The sequence below is a fragment of the Cinclus cinclus genome, chromosome 3 (genome assembly GCF_963662255.1).
Source record: "Cinclus cinclus chromosome 3, bCinCin1.1, whole genome shotgun sequence".
NCBI classification, from domain to species: domain Eukaryota; kingdom Metazoa; phylum Chordata; class Aves; order Passeriformes; family Cinclidae; genus Cinclus; species Cinclus cinclus.
The window spans coordinates 94630080-94649446 of NC_085048.1; the positions used below are offsets into that span (position 1 = coordinate 94630080).

Below are 19367 nucleotides of genomic sequence, written 5' to 3' on the forward strand. Positions count from 1 at the left end.
ATAAATTTGACTTCTCTTTAGAACCATATACTCACTGGAGAGAGTATTTTACAGCTATGCTGTTCCTTGTTCATGTTCTGAATGACATCTTTCAGTGAGGGCTCTGATTTTTTTGTTTCAGCTAAGGCTGCTAGCACAGTCTAGGGGAGACTACTGTCCTGACTGTGCATGATAGACCTTGGGAAGGAACAGCTATTTCCCTCATTAGTTTTGGTGTTTCACTGCAAGGCAGAAAATGCCCACACTGCCCCTTTGCTCACAGAGCTGTGCTTTTTCTTCTGATTTCATAAGTAAAGAAAACATAACAGAGGAGGCCTGTGGTCAGCCATTTCTGTCTGGGTCATGTCCACAGGAGGCTCCATTTCCACCCCATCCAAGCTTTTGGCAGACTTGGACAGTCTTCTGCAGCTTAAGGATTGACAGGTTGTCTCTGGCTACTGCTGAAAGACAGATATTTTTCTAGTTGTTGACAAAAAAGAAAGAAAAATAAATTATGGATCACAGCCTATGTCCTTGTTAACCATTTAAAATGCTTTTTCTGGAGAACACCCAGTGCTGTTTCATCAAACCTGCAAAGAGGGGCTCTACCATGGTATTCCAACAAGCCTGCACTAAATGCTTTGACAAAAAAAACATGCATGCTCTGAAATGAAATCTTATTTACTGTGGTGTTATTAAAGTGCTAAATAAACAGACAAACTCAGAAGGGCTGCTAGGATGTGGGCGGGTGAATAAATAAGCTTTGATGCTAATGTCAGTCAATGCTAATTTCTATCTTTTGAAGTAAGTGTGATAAACACAGCTGTCAGAATTGTGATCTGAAATTGCTCTAATTAAATTAGATTTTTACTAGAATGAAAGCAGCTGAGCACCTTGTTTTGTTTCCTTTTTAGCTGGACTAATTCAGAGAATAGTGATTTTCCAGTTCTTTCATGTCCAGGTAGGAAATGGGGTAAGATTTCTTACATATAAACAGGGATATGAATATGGACAAGACTATCGTACAGAATTCTGTATTCAAATTCCTTTTGTTGTATTTGCCACCCACAATTTGTATCTTAATTTAAAATCTGAGATCCTCAAGGGGGAATTATCTGTACTGACCATTAAGTGCTTTCTTTGCAGTAATATGGGGAGATGACGTAACTCCCTCATGTGCATCTCTCAAGTTTATGTGTTACAGTAAAAGGCAGCCAAGGGTATTTCAAGGTTAAGAACTGTTTCACTGCTGATGAGAATAAAACTAGCCATCACTGTAAAGAAAGTCATGAAGGGATAAAATATAACAATCTGAAGTCAGATGATCTCTGGATAACCCTTCATTTTTTGTCCCTTCCTTGTTTCAAAAACCACCTTGTTCCTTTCTGTAGATGGACAGAAAGACCTTTTACTCCAAGACTTGCAGATTTACTTTGTAAATAAAATTGTAATTGGGTTCGGATCTGGGGGGCTACTCCTTCTCAACAGAGATGAAAATGAAGCAAGGTGATAAATTATTTCAGTACTTTTTTAAAAATGAGACCACTATTTCCCAAAGCAATCTAATTAATTACAGAGAAAAGCATAGCCAAAAGTAAATAACTGATATATATATATATATGTTTGATTTGTGAGTGCTATTGATTTTAATTTAATTAGTGCAAAAGAGATCTGTGTCAGAATTTAGTGCCATAAAATAAAAATATGAATTTATATATCGCTAGATTTATAGATAAGCATTGTATTAATATAACTTCTACTGGTGCCTTCTATCAGTTTCCAAAATGCATTAATTATAGCAAATCGAGCTGATGAGGAGAAATTCGATTAATTACACCATCTCTTCCATGCGTGGGCACTAGATGGCACTGAAAGACAGGAGCTGGGGTACGGAAAACAAGTCTTACATTCTTGAGTACTTCAATGGAGGATTGCCGCAGCATAAATGATATCCTGTAATCCATTCTGTGGGGGGAAGAAAGAAAGACAGAAAAGAGTCAAAGGAAATACAGAAGCTTTATGGCATAACTCAGTTATTTCTCGAGTCTATGGAAGAAATTGGTGCAATTAGAGATGAAGTGACAGAGCATGATATTAAATGATCAGGGCTGACAGCAAAGTCCCTTTGCAGATGGGGGAAATGGAACTTCAGGAACGTCTCCTCCAGAATTCACGTGCTCCCTCCCTGTCACCACAGCACTCCTTGAGTGCAGTTCTAGTCCCAAACTTGACAGTGTTAAATCCACCAACTTTCACAGCATATCACTGTGCTCTGGTTCTGCCCCATCTGACAAAGGCAAACCCTTGGGCTGACGGAGGAGACACAGCGGTGGTGTTCAGGAGGAGGCCTGAACCGGAGTCAGAAGCGGAGATCACAAGGAGCCCTCAATAAAAACCACTCCAAATGAACCAAGGAAGGAAGTGGAAGGAAGGAATTGGAACCTGACTCAGGCTCTCCAACTATCAGCAGCCTGACCCGGGTGTTTCACAGGCTTCAGAAGGGTTTTTAGAGAACCAATTACCCTCAGGACAGGATGAATGTGAAACAGCTCATCATGTGCAAGGGATCACTGCAGATCATCCCATGTGTTGCTATGGTTTTAAAAATTACAAAGGCGTACTTTCATTCTGACTGCGAAAGGAAGCGCTCAAAGGTTAGGAAACTCCACGTCCGTATTTCGGCCCATTCCGTGTGCTAAATGAGAAAGACACGTTTTGGGACAGAATAGTACGCAATCATGTAATTAAAAACTGAGCCTTTAACACAAAGTGGCACAATCACGTCTGGATCAAGCTTCTCCTAGGAATTCAGCACCGGGTTTATCCATATGGATAATGTTGTTTCTTATGTACAATTTCATATACAACAGTGACGTGTTTTTAGAGATGAAGGGTGGTCCATCGCGTGGGCTCTGATCTGCGTCACTGCCAGGATGGAACTGTCTGCGTGCCACCGTGGCCTTCGCGGTGTAATCTCCTTACACTAAAGCGGAATCCTTCCAACCCCAGACACTACTTTCCCACAGTTCCGATACATTTCTTAAAGTGTGGCTATTCGACTGTGGTTCTTTGGGGGGTTTGGTCACGCTCCGCTCACCGCAGCTCCTACCCGAGGAGCGGGGCGGGGGCCGGAGGCGGGGCGGGCCCTCAGGCGAGCCCCACGCCACGCTCAAGATGGCGCCCGGCGGGAGCCGGGCCGGGCGCCACGCTCAAGATGGCGGCGCCGGTCGCCCCGCCTTCCCCCGCCCCGCCGGCGGTGACTTCCGGAGGGAGCGGGAGAGGGCGTCCGTCCCATGGTAACTGCGCCACGGTGGGGACGCCGCGGCCGCCTTTCGCTTCCTGCCGCCGCCCGGCCCGCGACGACGGGCAGCCGCCGCTTCCGGGCCCGCGCCGCCGGCAGCCGCCAGGTCGCGAGGTGAGAGGAGCCCGGCGGGGTGGGCGGGCCCCGCGGGGCGGTCTCTCCGCGCCGCCGAGCTACCAGGTCGGGCCGGCGGCGCCGGGATGGAGGTGGCGGGGCCGCCCCGCGCTCGCGTAGCGGGGGGAGGAACCCCCGGTCCGGGAGCCGCGGGACAGCGGGACAGCGATGGAGCCGCCGCGGGGGATAGCCCTGCCGGGGGCCGAGGTGCCCCTTTTGACGGCTGAGCCGTACCTTAAAATGTCTTGTAAAAATGAGTTAATTCTTCACCTTCACTTCTGAATCTTTTGTGTTTATTTTGATGCGACCTGGGGCCTTCCCCCGCCCTCCCCCTCTCTTTATTTAAAGGTGTTTAAGCACCTAACTTTTTTCGTTCGGTACGGGTTGAGATGCGATCAGCCTTTCGTGTGCTCCTGCCCTTTGTTCAGACACACGGTGCTTGTAGTTGCCTGTTTTATTTGTTAGGAGCAAAGACTCCTTGAGAGCAGGTCTGCGGGCAGTGGTTTCGAAAGGGAGCTCGTATGGCACCCTTTGTCTTGGGAAATAAGGATACGGCAATTCCTGACTTGTGGCCGCACAACCGATGTTGTGATGCGGCTGCTCATTCCTTCCAGCGGCGGTGGAAAATGCTGGAGGTGTGTTGGAGGGACCTAGGGCAGAGCTCTGTCCAGAAGGGTGTGGAAGCCTCCTCAGTTTCTGGATTCGGTGCGAGAAACCAGTTCCCATGTTTTCTGTGGAGATGGCACCTGTAGCCAGTGCAGGAGCTCTCGCTGTACCCCGCTTTGGGAATGGCTTAGTTTCTCCATCAGGGAGAGCTCACCTGCTAGTTCTGCACGTCCTCGTCCTAGCAGAGGTTGAGAGGATACTAGAAGTTGAATGAAAAACTTTTCTGTGAGTATGGCAATAGGACGCTCCATCTCTTTTTCTCAGCCTCTGGAGAAGATGGAAAAACACATTTTTGCAGAATGGTTGATGGTTCACATTGTATGGATGTAAATGAAACCAGCTCTTCGGGAGAGAGATGAAGAGCTGTAGTTACTCAAAGCGTGTCTGTAAGCATGTGTGTGATTTAAGTGAACAAAAACTCTGATCCAGAATTGCAATTAGCTTGTTATAGAATAGCTGGCTTGAACAAACCTGTGAAGTAGTAACACACACTTTTAGGACAAAGCATCTGGATTGTCAGTGGGTTTATAAAAGTGCTCAGCTTTAATAGTGTTGACTGGTGGAACTATAGGCAAAAATAGGTGCCAGGAAGCAGATGGCTTCCAATTGAGACTGGAAGGAATAAGTAATTTCTTAACTGGACAAAGGAATAAAAGCCTGAAGCAAGCAGCCTGTAGGGATGGATGTGGAAGAGATCCAGTGTCAAACTGCCAAGGTGGCACCAGGGAAAAGTGTATTTGAAAAATATAAATACTTCAAATATTGGCATGGCACTCAGGCTGCCAGAGTTCAAGAAGTGTGCTTTCAGGCACACAGTATGATTCTTGGGGCTGTCCTGTGCAGGAGTTGGACTGAATAATTCTTGTGGTTCTGTTCCACCCCAGGAGATTCTGTGATTTGTAGTCTCTTGTGGCAGATGGTTAAGCTTGTAATCAAACCTCTACACCATATTAGAATGTATATAACATTTACAGATTCTATTTATTTTACATATATTTATATTTTTCTCTGAATGCAGAATAAACAACTTGTGCATCTTTAGTTTTTTAGTAGCTCCCAAAAACTCTAACTAGTACTGGGGGACTGCCATGCTGATTGCTGAATGCTTGTGTAAATTGAAATATAAATTAAAGAGGCAAACATCCAGCTGGGGCTGGATAATTACTTAAGCTTTTTTTTTTTTCTTAAGTAATTATCTTTAAATGTTACAGTAAGAAAACAAAACAGCCTTTGGCACTCATGTTCTGTTTCAGAAGAGAGTCTCTGAACTTTGCCATTGTTGTAGTGTTGGATATTTTAGTGGTCATTAAATAGAAAGAACAATCAAATTCCACGGGAAGATTTTTCTCCTCCTTTAGAGTGAAGGGAGTTATATCCTGTAGTAATATCATAGCCTAGCTGGAGGACTTAGTTATTTTGAGATTAGAAGCTTAAACGTGCATGTTGGTTAAAAGTAGATGGATGTTGAAGTGGGGGCTTGACACCAGAGTGGGGCAAAGTCTGGGAGGGTGTCTTAGGATTTGGAGCTTTGTGCCATGACTCAGGAGGGGCTTTTTCCCCTTTCGAGGGACACAAGGTATATGTAGGGAATAAAACATAATGGTTGGGTTTTCCATTAATTTAGCCTGCTTTTGAACTCATTGTAGCGAAGTTAAGGTTGTTTGCAGGTTATATGAAGTGATAAATAAAGCCACAGTTTGCCTTCTGTTTGCCTTCAAGGCACCTGGGAGAGGGCAGTGTCAGTGGCTGGGCTTTCCTTTGCTTCAATTTGAAATCCGTACCTTTGCTTCAATTGATTTGCCTTCTCTTGCCCAGGTAGGGCACAGGAGACATGACTTGAGGATGAAGCTTTCTTTAGCGTATAGACTCACAACATTGCTGAGAAGGTGTTCTTTTTCTCTTCACTTCAGTTTTTTTCACTCCTCCTTTCCAAATGCACTGCCATCACAGATTCCTGGCCCTGTTGGAGCATGCCATGTGAAGCTATTTTTGACTGCTCAGAGAATTACTGTAGCAGGATCAGTGATGGGGGAGAAGCAGTCCCAAGGGACCTTGAGAAGAAAGAGGTGGAATTCAGATTAGTAGCCTCCAAAAAAAATCTTGAAGAGGTGAAAAGTAAGACTTTGAAAGAACAAAGGTAAAAACAACATGTGAAAACACTTAGTTCTCATAATGTTACCCTTTCCCATGAGGAGGCTTTTTGAATGGCTTTCATAGTAATGTTTCTCATATGTTGACCATAGATTTATTTGGGCAGTAAGCTTGACTTTTTCTCTAAGCTTTTAACAGAGATGATTGATTTACTGGCTTTGATAGAAGGATAGAATTACTTTCAAACTTTGAAATACATAATAAGCACCTCAAGTAATTAGCAAGCCTACATCTATCTCTCTTTCAAGTGATCAGTGGCATTAATTTGGTTTCTTAACCATTTTCTCATTCAGCAGCCATATGGTATTTCTGAGTTTAGTGTGATTTCCTGTAGGTGGTTTTTACAAAGTCAGCAGGGCTTTGGTGTGAAGTGCAGCAAAAATTAAATACTATGGGAAGGTGTGAAAATGTTCTTATATTAAAAGAGAAAAAAAAAAAGCAGGTTTCTTTAACTTTGGTGTAAGAGTAGATGGTAGCCTCTAAATCACTTGTTCCAGGGAGACTGTAATGCTAAAGCAGTAAAAATTTGTAACTTCTTGTTTGACACTGAAGTTTTTTAATGTAACTAATTGATCAACAGATCAATTCTGTGGCAAACAAAATACTTTTTAGCTTTTCTATAAAAGGGAGACCCCTTTTTCAGTGTCATACCCTTTTAAGGGGTTTCCTTCTTGAGGTATGATGCATTAGTGCTGTTGTTAAATGTGTCATGACATTAATACAACAGCCACAGGAAATTTCCATCTGAATTCTGATTTTTTGAGGCCTGCAGTAATCAAAAAAGTGTGAATTTTATCTGTCACATGAGAAGTGGCTGAGGGAACTGGGGTTGTTTAGTCTGGAGAAAAGGAGGCCCAGGGGGACCTTACTTACTGCTTTTTATGACCACCTGAAAGGAAGTTGTAGACAGATGAGAGTTGGTCTTTTATCCCAGGTACCAGGTGATAGGACAAGAAGAAACAGCCTCAGGTTGCTCCAGAGGAGGTCTAGATTGGGTATTAGGAAAAATGTCTTCATTAAAAAGATGGTCAAGCACTGGAAAAAGCTGCGCAGGGAAGTGATGGAGTCATCCCTAGAAGTGTTCAAAAAACATGTGGATGTGGTGCTTACAGACAGGGTTTAGTGGTCGACTTGGCAGTGTTAATGGTTGGACTTGATGATCTTAGAGGTCTCTTCCAACTGTAATGATTCTAAGATTTAAAATCAAGAGCTTCTGAGAACATTCTGGGCATCAAGGAGCACAGTTCAGCTGCACTGGTGAAAGCTTGGATAACACAGAGGAGTCTTTGGCTGGAAAGCTTGGAGCTGTTTATGAAGCAGTTTTATAAAGGTGAAAAATCCTGTGTTTTTTAAGCTGACCATTACTCTATGCTTATAAATAGCAGCTTAAGTTTCTCTGTGGGAGGTTCTTCAGCATGCAATATTAACAAAAATAAACCTATCTAGGAAAGTTGCTGGAAGGGGAGCCAGTGTCAGATGGTGATCTTGGAAGGAGATCTAGAAGTGGAAGCAATCAAGTCAGGGGAGTGGGGCAAAGAAAAGCAACAAAAGTGGTGCTGGGAAATGGAATGGGGCAAAGCCAGGGATCAGAAGACTAAAGGTTGCTGGTGGTGTTGTAGAGCAGCGTAGACCTTGCAAGCGTAAAGTTTTCTGGTTAGTAAAGATGGCATTGAGGAGGGACAGAGAAAGAAACTAGGCAGGAAAGTGCCATTGGAAATTAAGTAGAAATACATCTGAAAGGAACCAGAAAAAGGATTAGTGACTATAAAGGTGCATGTTCTTGGAGTGTGTGGAAGAAAAATGAGAATAGGGGCATGTGGAGTCGATTGCTGTGAGGGGGGAGAACCTCAGTGCTGAGGTGGGGATCCAGGGGTCTTGTGGTATGGAGACAGCTTAAGACTTGCAGCCCCACATGAGAGAAGCTGTGTGGCAACCTCAAGAGGGACATGTTTGTGTGCCATGATGGGTGTTCTCAGTGATGCACAGCCCAGAGTGCTGCTCACAGTGTGCACAGCTTATAGAAACTGTGAAAGAAGCATCCTTTCTGCCCTCCCTGTTCTTATTCTTCCCTCCATCTTTATTCTCTATGGGAGACATGAAAAACTTGGTTTCTGGTGGGTTGGTACAGTCAACACTTGACTGGAAATAACATCAGCTTTCTGAATTCAAGTCTCTGAAGAAAGGTCTTGCTGTGTATCTTTATGTATAGCATTGTTGTTTTTGTAGGAACAGACAAACACAGCATGATAAAAACATTCTTGTGCTGTCTATAGTACAACATAACTCTTGTGCTGTGTAACACAAATTAATAAAATTGACTGAATTAAGTCATAACTAATTGCAGATGGAAACTGTGGTTTAGTCTTGTGTAGTCTCTCCTTGTTAATGAACTTCACATGCAGATAAAATGGGAGGGAGATAGGCTTTAATAAGGGAAAATGTTTGCCTTGTCATCTGAAAACACTTATGCTCCTGGGTAAAGCCTGCATGCTCAGCAATACTCCTTTCTTGTGCAGAGCCAGAATGTTTAGAAATTAAACTATTGTTATTCCTGGGTTGACAAGAATATCTCCTCCTCCTAGAGCTTTAATTCTTATCTTTCCTCTTTATGTAGCCAGGGTTGGTCAGGGGCTGTAAACAGCCTTGTTTTAGACTTCCTGGTATTTCCCTATGCCATTGCCATCCTTGCATGAGATAAGACGTGCCTGCTGGAGCTGAACCCTAAGGTTTATTGCCACAGCTAATATTGGGCTTGTGCCTTGCTTTTTAAAAGTGTCCTGCCTGCTGTTACCGAGTGTTTGGAGAGAGTCTCGAGGAGAATTGTTTCAGGTTTCAAAGTTTAAGTACAGCATCATCTTCCTGTGACATGTATATGTCTGGTCAATGAATATGCTTGAAAACTATTTTAGATATAAAGTGACTGACTTAAGAAATTGTTTCTTTCAATGCATCTCTCTTTAAGGCTTCTTTTCCAGTACCATATTTATGTGAACATAATTTTTCTGTGTTTTAATTTAGAGGTGATTCATTTGCCAAAGAGCTGCCTTTCATGAAGTGTTTGTGATTAAGTCTTTATAGACAGGATGGAGCTTTGGTAGTGAGATTTGAGAGGACAGGTTTTGTAAACACAAAATCCATTCTACCTGGAATGTGAGTGGAATGAGCTCAGATTACACTTGTGCTTCGGGGTGCTGTTGGAATTAAAGCTTGGGGTTTTTTTGTTTTTTTGTTTTTTTTTGCTTTTTTTTTTTTTTTTTTTTTTTTTTTTTTTGTTTTGTTTGTTTTGTTTTGCAAAGCCTCATTTGTGGTCTTCCAAGTTTTGCACTTTCCTGTTACTTGTTGAAAGACCTAGAGGGTGCTTGATACTTATAGGCTTAGATTGAAGATGCTTTTAGACTTGATGTGAACTTAAAAGACTTAGAAATTTTCTCCCTGTTGTATTTACTGAAAGCAGTTGCTGTGCTCAGCAATGCAGCTGATAGGATCCATTTCTAATGGTAAAAGTATTTAATATTGAAACACCCCTCTTGGCAGCAGTTCTTGAAGTTGCATCAAAAACTGGGTGATGTGGAGATATCTTTGGGTGGGAGGAAGGAAGAGGGGGATTTTGAGAGCTAGGTAATTAATTAAATATTGCTGTGGTTATGATGTTTTGGGCTTAGAAAATTACAGAGTGCTATGCCACAAACTTTGAATATGCAAGTAAGTTAAATATTTTCTTTAATATGTATGCTGTTCTAAATAATTATATAAAGCTGAAGGGAATTTTTGCCTTTTGGATAAATTTTACCAGAGTCTTTAACATATGTTCTCACTTATTGTTGATAGCTTCTTTAATACTATAAAAAACTACAGCAGGTATTGTAAGAATTCAGTAACTTAATCTTAACCCTTTGAAGTTAAGTCCTGTGAAATGTATGTCATGCTGATACCTTTATAAAAACATAATGGAATTAAAACCAAAATCTATTTTAAAACTAAAACTAAGATCATTAATATAGTTTAGAACTCGCTTCTGTGGCAGTGAAGTCCAAGATCCTGAATGGTCCTAGATGCTTTCTGGGTCTGAATTAGTCATCGGGTATTTTCTGTGACAGTGAAACTTCACGAACTGAAAAGGCAAGATTTGCTTTAAGGGTTTTGGAAATGTCATGGTGTAATAATGTTTATACACCAAGACAGCTGGAAAAAGTAGTTGTGGTTGACTGAGAGCTGTAACTGGGGTTTCTTTTTTTGTTACTGCTTAAATGTTGCATCAGTAAATTGCTTTTCTCTGCTTTTCTTTACTGTCAAGCAAAGCCAGTTTGATCTGCTGCAAACAGAGTACTTTGGCAACTTGTTCTCTGTTAGAAATGGTAGAGATGGCATTAGTGGGAAAACAGTTACTTGCTTTGTGAGTAGTGCAGTTGAGTTATGGCTAAGTATGTTGATTTGCCTGGCCAACACAAACTCCAGACAGATTTCTTTATTTTTTTTTCCCCCGTGGCCTTACCATAAGAGTGTCACATGGTAGTTTGTTAGTGCCCTGTATATGGCTGAGTTCTACAAACCAAACTGCTTTCTGGCAAAACTGAAAGAGGTTTTAATTACTTTTTTTGAAATGGATTTTGATCACTGATGTGTGATGTTGAATGGATTGGGAAAGGCTTGTCCCTCTGTTAGATTTTTTTGTTTTGTGAAGCTCTTTAGCTTCTCTTTTTTTAGGGCTTGACTAATTGTATACACAAAAAAGAAGTTACTGACTTCAAAAAAGACAAGATTTTCTATTTTTTTTATTTACTATCTAAGCAAGAGAGAGTGCATTTGTTTGCTTGTGCCAAATAAGATTTTATTTTTTCTTAAATTGGCATCTTAGCCTCTATCCCCTAAAGGCAATTTGAGTATGCTGTTTCAAGTTCCTTGCTGATTTTAGAACTTAGGATGCTAAACCTGTAGAACCTACAAACTGAAGGCTGCAAAATCTGTAAAACACCCAAACTGAAGCCATAATAATGGGATTATGAGACTCTGAGATGAATTTTCAATTTTGTGAGCTCTCTGTTATGTACTGTGCCTGTCATCACTGCCCTCTCTGGTTCAGGGAAGGCTCTAGTGGTTAGTGCCTTAGTGTCAAAGGTAATGGGTTAAAATTTAGCTGATAATAATGGATCTGAATGATAGGTCAAAGCAGTTGTACTACTTTACTCTTTAAGGCATCAGCCCTGTTAAGAGGATGTTCTGTGGTATCTTGTTTGTCTTTTCTGGAAATTGGTGTTCATATTTGTGTTACGAATTTTCCCCATTTTATTACAGCATTGAGCAGAATGACTGGAGCAGAGTGGAAAACAAAAATGCAGCAAATGAGAAGTTTGAATTAAGTAAATATTTTGGTAGTTCTTAATTGCATGTGGTTATCTCTTCTGTGAGCTGCTTCTGGGTAGCCTTCCATGGTGTGCTGTGTTGTGTAACAATCCATGGGCCAAAACAAGCAATCATGGCTATTCCATGGAGAAGGGACAGTGCTTTGTTCCACTGCTTAAGTTCTTCTTTCCTTACAGTTACCTCCTTCCAGTGAATTCAGACATGTACAGACAGCTTCCTGGGCGGGTGTCCGTAATTAACAATATCAAGTAATTTTAGGTGTAGATGTGGCTGCTGTGTGCAGCAGCTGTGCTCCAGTGACTGGACATCCTTTGTCCTTGTAAGGTCCTGGCAGGAGGCTACACAGAACGAGCTCAAGGCATGGTGGCATGTGCACCAGCTGGACTGTTGTTAACTTGAATGTGAAGTGCTGCTGGGTGTTTATAAATCGGGGTGCAGACACCTAATAAAAGACCTGAGTGGTGAAAATATTCTAAGAAATCAATTGGTTGCAACGCTTTTGGAAATAAAGTTTGAGTGAACTTTCTTCCCAGAAAAACATTTAAAAATTTTAGACTGCTTAATACACTTGTTTCAGATATATCCTTATTGCAGGATAAGTTGTAGTTACACCTGACACACCAGAAACAGAAGGAGAGGAATTTTTCTTATATAATGAAGATGATGAAGAACACTTCCAAAAGGGCTAATTTGGAAAACAGGTGAAACTTAAAGGATTATTTGGTTTACGTGCTTCCTGGTCACAGAACTGTTACCAGTTTCCATGTAGACAGATAAAGTTCTGTACGTAGGGAGAGAAGCCAGGCCTGGCACCTGTGCCTAAGTGGGTCAAGTGGAAAAGAAGCACAAGTGTTCTGGAGTCCACTTGTAAAAACATTGCAACAAATGTGCATTTTTGGATAAGTTTTTTCAAGTAATAAGTACAAAAAACGTTAAATAAACATAAGTGTGGATTTTCTCAAGTCAAAATTCACAACCAGCCAAATCTCCTTTTATGGTATGGTATCCAGTCTTTTTTGGGAGGAACAAATGTGTTCTTAGTTTATTTAATTATTCTAATGACTTTTTCTCTATTATAACCAAGGATATTTCTCTAAATATTATAGAGTTGGTGAAAAGCCTTAAATAGTTTCATGGATCACTGTCAGACCAGAGGATGTGGAGACTGAATGCTCTCTGCAGGGTTCTGTCACTAATTTTGACTTAAGTGAAATGTCAAGGCTGTGCAATATTAACAGCAGATGGTATCAAGCTTGGAATTGCTGGTGAGTATGCTGGAAAATGTGGTCAGGGTTCAGAGAGACTTGAAGACTGAGAAGAAGCAGTCTGGGAAGGAGAAAACCATGCCTTTTGGATGAGGACAAGATTCAATATCCTCCATTTATCATCTTTGTACAAGAAGACTGTGGAGGAGTAGAATCAGTTTTGTGCAAAGAGTTCTGGGGATGTTGCAGTCGAGAAGCCAGATACAATTCTGTTAACACAGCTGCAGCAAACAGCTTGGATGTACTGTAATATGTAAGAAGGATGAGTTTCTGCATATCCCATAATAATCTTTCATGCTAGGCTTAAGCATTTCACCCCAGGAAAAGCTCAATTACAAGACAGTATAGAAGAAAGTGAAGAATGAAATCTTGAAAATGTAAATATTTTATTCACAGAAAAAAACTGAGAAGTGTTTCCTTTGTGGAATGGAAGACTACAGAGGGAAGGAAGAGTTTTCTTCAGGTCGGGTATAAACATGGAGAGCATTTATCAGTCTAGTCTCTTTGACAACAGAACCACTGGTAATGTGCTTAAACTGCAACAGAGAGAGTGGAAATGGACACTAGGAAAGAGCTGTGACCCACTGAAACAGATTGCTTGGGAAGACTGTGGTATTGCCATTTCTAGAGTGCCTCATAAGGCACAGATTAACTATGTCTAGACCATGCTTTTCTCTCTCAGTCCTGAGAGGCAGGATTAGCTGATTTATTGAGCTGCTTTCTAACCATTAGAGTATTAGAAAATCCTAGAAGGGGTTCTAGAAAGCAGGGACATTCGAATTAAAAAGGTATCAAAGTGGTTAATGGCACTGGGCCCATGTTAATCACCTTCTCATTTTGTGATAATGGGTCTTGCTGTCAAAATTACACATCTGTACTCCCTCATTCCACTTCCTGCTCTTCAAAGAAAGTAATATTGCATTGGGGGAGAGAGGGAAATACTTTTATAAATCTTCTGGCTCACTTCCATTTCATGTCTATAAATATCTTCCAGTTGATACACTAAGTGTGTACTGATGGCTACAAACTTCCAGAATCATCTTTCTTCCCTAGCTATATGTAAAATTGCTTTGGGGATGAGGGAGAAATTAGACTCTTCAAACCCCGTGGTAAGTTTGATACCAGATTCTAACGATTTCAGACTGCTTAGCTCATCCCTTCAAATCAGAATTAAGATATAAAATCAACCATTCCCTCATTAGCAGATAGGAGCCTTTATCTTGCATGCCTTTTTTTTTTTTTTTTCCTAAACCTGGCAATTGAAATATGTGAATAAGAGGCAGTGTACTCTGGTAGCAGTAACTTGACCCTGGGAGATAGAACTGTCAGCATCTTAATCTTTGACATGTTGAATTTTGATTTGCTGAAGGGCATGTTTAATTCCTGGCCCTCTTTTCCACTCACAGAATGTAAAGCTGTAAGGATTAATTTTTGTCTTTAGCTGTGTAGATAAAACTCTCAGACTTGTCTTTCCTCATTGAAAGTTAGTATGTAAGTCCAAGGTTTTCATTCATGAATTCCTAAGTTGTGTTTGAATTCTTCTGCTGCAGTATTCTTAGGTTAAAGAATGATAGTTTAAAATTCTGACACGTTAAAAAATACTTAACCCTGTGGTATTTTCCTTAGTCTTTATATATGGAAAATGCAAATTCTTTTTTTCTTCCTTTGCTGTTTTGATTTACTGCTGTTGTTGAAGACAGCTCCTTTGCCAAAGACTTCAGATGTATGGTGTAATTTTTTAACTTAATTAATGATTTATAAAGATACAGAAAGATTGCAGAATTTAAGTTTTACTGGAATCCCAGTCCTCTTATTTTCTAAGCAAGGAGGCTGCATTGGTATAAGCTTGTTTGTCTTGGAGCATTGATACAGCAATACAGCTGAAGGATGTATTTTTTAATTTAAGTTCCTTTAGAGGCTGAGGGCAGTGCTGCATGATGTCATTCTGGTTCAACAGACCAGCAGTGTTGAAGAGTAAGAGGGTGTGTGGGGTCTTTAGGGCAATGAAATACCTTTTCCAAGGCTGGTAGCATCAGGCTGAAATCCCTGCAGGCTTCTTCCTGCAGGTGCTTGTTTAAAGTTCGGCCTGCACAGACATTTAAATTTATTATTGTGGTGTCACCCTACAGGCTTTATAATTCTTTCAATGAATTCTTTGTAAAAGAACTGGCATCATTTTTTAAAAGGTTATGTTGAATTCTCGTTTCCACAGCATAAGTTGCTATGGATATGTCAGGTTCTTAATGTTTATTTACAGAGGAATGAGGTAGAGGTTTATGGTAGCTATTTTCAAATGCATGTTCTTCTTTCAAGTGATGCTGTTCTCACTGGAACTGACTGGCCAGATGTAAATTCTGCTGTCTGCTTTGAGAATTATGTCCACTTTGAAAAGAGTTAATGCAGAGACGTTCATTTGTATATCCTTTCTTTGCATCAGCTTGTCAGCTGTTCAGGTAGCTTTATTCCCTCTGCAGTAAAATGACCCTGCTGATTTTGTGTGCCCTGTGTTGTGCATCGGAGTCCTGTCAGTCAGCACTGAAATAGGGAGGCAGTGCACTCACCTAGAGCTAAGGAACTGCTGCTGCAAAACGTGCTGCATCTCATGCACCTGCACGAAGCAAAGAGGTTCAAACACTTGCTGTGATTTGGAAAAGGGGGATGATGAATTTTTGCTGGCTAAGAACTGGCATAACAAGGAAATCAAGCCATAAAACTCCTGCATGCATAGATGAAATGCCCATGAGAGAGCATTTCTATTACATAATACAAAGCTTGAAATGTTTTTGATCTGTTCTCTGCCTTCCAAGTCATCTGCTTTGCTCCTTCCTAGTTGCACACTTACTTTTCTCCCCTTCCAAAATAAAGACCACAAAGATAAATGTGTTTATGTAACCTCTCAAATCTTGATTCAGAAATACAAACTGCTGACTTTGGAACTCATGCAAACAACCTGCGCAGCACCAGACTCTGCTGTCAAGTGACCACTAGAAAAAGTATGCGATTAAACCAGAAGTCAAACATTAACTTGTTCCTTTCCCAGGTCTCACTGAAAGAGGTGTGGACAGGCAAGTGTGAAAGCTGAGGAAAACCAACCCTGTGTTTGTCACAGTGAAGGTGTCACTAAGTGCTGCTCGTGTCTTACTGTAAGCTGTGCAATCCTTAAGGATGAGACAAACAAGTGCTGCAGGACACTTGGTTCAGTTTTGGGTCAAATAGCCAAAAGAATAGCAAAAACTCAAGAGGCAACGTAGTGCAGAAGAATGAAAAGGTGAATGTCCTGTTGTGGAAAGTGAAAGGTGAGAGAGAAACACCTGTTAAAGAAGCAGCTGCTAAAAATGGATGACCACTCTTAGTGGAGTAAAAGAATTAGCAGCAGCTTTCTTGGTAAAATTGATCTTTGTGAACATTGTGTGAGAACTTAATTGTGAAACTCCACAGCCACTATGACTCTGTTCCTTTCCACTTCATAATCAAAGTGATTTCTTGAGTGGGGAGAAGCCTGGGCATGGTCAGTCTGTGCCAGTTGGTTCCCCTATGAGTTCTGCTGTCAACCTTTTAAAGTTACCTCACATATAAAGTTTTTTAAAAGTGTTTTGAGAAAAGTGTGGTAGTCTTACACCTTGTGTGTTCCAAAACGTTGAAATGTCTCTACAAAAAGTGTCTTGTGTGTTTTTAATTAAAAAGTGTAAATGAAATACCCTCAGTGTGCTAATTTTAATGCAGTAGGTCTGAGTTTCCAGGTGAGGGTGACAAGATGTTCTCTGGGTTTAGTATCCATAGCAGTAGCAAGAGGTGCCTTTGTAAAGTGACAGGTACAGAGATAGCTGTGTTTGAAACTATTTGTGTTTCACAGAAGAGCTCTTTCATTGCTTTTGTAGATGTAGTGCTAAATATCTTGAGTGGTTCATGCAGGCTAAGCACCACCTCTGCTAAACATCTGCATTTTCAATTCAGAATGAGCAGTGTGGAGTCTGTACTTTCTGCACCTCTGTAGAAATACAGTTTCATTGGGTCCTTCCTTGTAGCCAAACATCCAGTCAGGAGTGTGTGCCTGGGAAGGAACCCTTGCAGAGCAGTGAGACAAGCTGTAGTCCAGTTTTCTTTGACACAAGTTCAGCTTCTTTGGGAAGAAAGCGGGCACGGATCTGAAGACGTGTCCAGGACTAAATGAAGTTGTGAGAATATTTACTGGAATTGCCAAGAAGTGAATTTCTAGCTTCAGGTTGTGAGGCCTGATGTAGTATTGGCTCCAAATGCTGCTCTAATAACAGCCCCTATCCCAGAAATGTACAAACTCAGCAGGGTGTTAAAACATTACAGTGCTTGGGGAAGAATGCCTTCTGCAGTCCATGCTTATTTCATTTTATTAGATTTTGTCTTAACAATACCAATCTGTCTCTTCTCCTGATAATCACCAGTGACCAAATGCTTTTGGCTTAGAACACTTTTATGGCAGTTCAAGCCTAATTTCCAAGCAGATTTTTAGGTTAAAAGCCACCATGTTTCTATTTAGTGTGTTGTGGTTTTGTATTTTTTGGGTTTTTTTCAGTCATCCCATAGGTTGATTTCCCATACCTGGAACTGTTCTGTACATAGTAAGGCCACTTGGCCCTAGTGACAGGGAAGAAAACCCAAAATGCTGTGTACAACTGTTCAATTACCTCGTTTTCCATCAATCCTCTTGAAATGACCCAACAGCCAGCTTCCAAAGCTACCAACCATCAAGATCCTAAATATTCACAGAGTAATCTCTATTAAATATGTTTGGGTTAACCCTTAACACCCAGTGAGAAAATGTCTCAAATGCGAAATGTTGGATTAAAAAAAAGGATACTCAGAATCTTGTTCTCTTATTCCAAAAAGGGTGATTGCTCCTTTGAGTGTGTCAGTGTGAAGGAAGCTGAGCAGCCACCTTGTTCTTAAGCTCCCCTTGCTTTCATATTACTCTTCTGGAACAGGTCATGTGATATGGGTTATGGTCTGAACTAAATTATATGAGGCTTTAAAGTGAAAATGCTCAATATATGGCAAGTCTCAAGTTCTGTTTTGCTGGAAAATATTTATCTGTTTACCCTCGAGGTGTGTTCACATGAAAGATCCCCTGTCACGTGCAAGAACTGGAGCTTGTTCTATGAGCCATAAAAATCAATCTTAATATTCTGAATTTATGAGATTTGAATCTTCAGTATTGCTCTTTCTCTGTAATCTGATTTTGGTGTAATTGTTTTCCTTTGAGAGAGGAATGAATGTGTATTACTGCTTAAAAGAGTAATATTTGAGAAGTTTGTCCTGAACCACAGGTTAGGTTTTAAAACTTAGAAGTTCCCTTTGTATGCAGTTGGGATATGGGAGTCTCCTGGGAGTTCGTGATTTGCACTTCTGTGCTGCTTTGTGCAAACAGTACTCGATAGCAGGAACTTATCTCCAACTGTGTTCTTGCAGGAATTTGTTATTCTTGTTCTCAGTGGGCATTGCTTGTTTGATCCACATGCTCTTTATTAATCTTCTGTGCTGAATGTCTGAAAGAAATTGTGATAGGCAGGTATGGTCAGTATAATAAATGAAGGCGTTTTTGTGTCTGTTTGAAATGTCAGGAGAGGACCTCTTTGCTGGCTGGGGCTGTGACTGTTCTGTAAGGCTGCCAGGGTCTGAGAAAAATTCATACTGAGAAATGGTATTTTTGAAAGTTCTTGAAGGGTGTGGTTGAATTCATACTTCTCTTATCAACATAAGAGAAATAACTATATAAACAAGATGCCGTGCTTCTCTCTCAAAGCAATAAAGAGCAGGTATGTGGATTTACAAAATAAAGGAATAAGAAATTATTCCCAGATATTTTTTCATTTAAATACCTGGACTATCTGATCTTGTTTCCTGTTGCTTTTACTGATAATTTAGCTGAAACTTTGAGAAAGCATTCTTTGTTTGTGGTGCTCTTGATGTGATGTCCATCATCTATAAAGTAGTGACCAGGTCAGAGACCTAAGGCCTTGGAAGACTTTTATGTTGCATTGGAGTTTTTTTATGAAACATGAATGTATTAATTTTAAGTATGCATTTTTTTCCTGTATTTTTCCTTTCTTCTCCTTTTGGGATGAACAAAAAAAAAGCAATTACCAGCTACCGAGTACCAGAATTCCATGTTCTAATTTCGGGGAAAAAAATCTCCTAAATAGAAAAATGAAGTGAATTACTGTAAGAATGTGATTTTTTTTCTTTTTTTGTGAAGCTCTGAATTAAGCGTATGAGAAGTCACTCTTTTCCATGTGTTGCTGTGCTAGAAAGAAGGAAACAACAGGGAGAGTTGTGCATATTTTGAAAGTATGGCAAGAATGGCAGTGTTCATAAGTAAAATGCACTTTCAAATATAGTGGCAATGCACTTAAAGTGGATGTTACAAAGTCTATTTACTGGCTCATCAGTTACCTATAACCATTACTCTTGCTGTGTATCAGTTCTTACACATTTTGGTGAGTAAAAATTTGATGATTTGTGATTCATTCATTTAAAATTTCTTTTTGGATTGGCAT

General features: G+C 40.6%; 1 protein-coding gene across 1 annotated transcript in view; it reads left to right on the forward strand.

The window, feature by feature from the left end:
* Window positions 1-3275: 3275 nt before the first annotated feature.
* Window positions 3276-19367, forward strand: part of DISP1 (dispatched RND transporter family member 1) — an 85574-nt gene continuing 69482 nt past the window's right edge. Inside the window, exon 1 of the mRNA XM_062490454.1 lies at window positions 3276-3394. The gene's annotated coding sequence lies outside the window, so the exon portion shown is untranslated. The remainder of the gene's footprint in view (window positions 3395-19367) is intronic.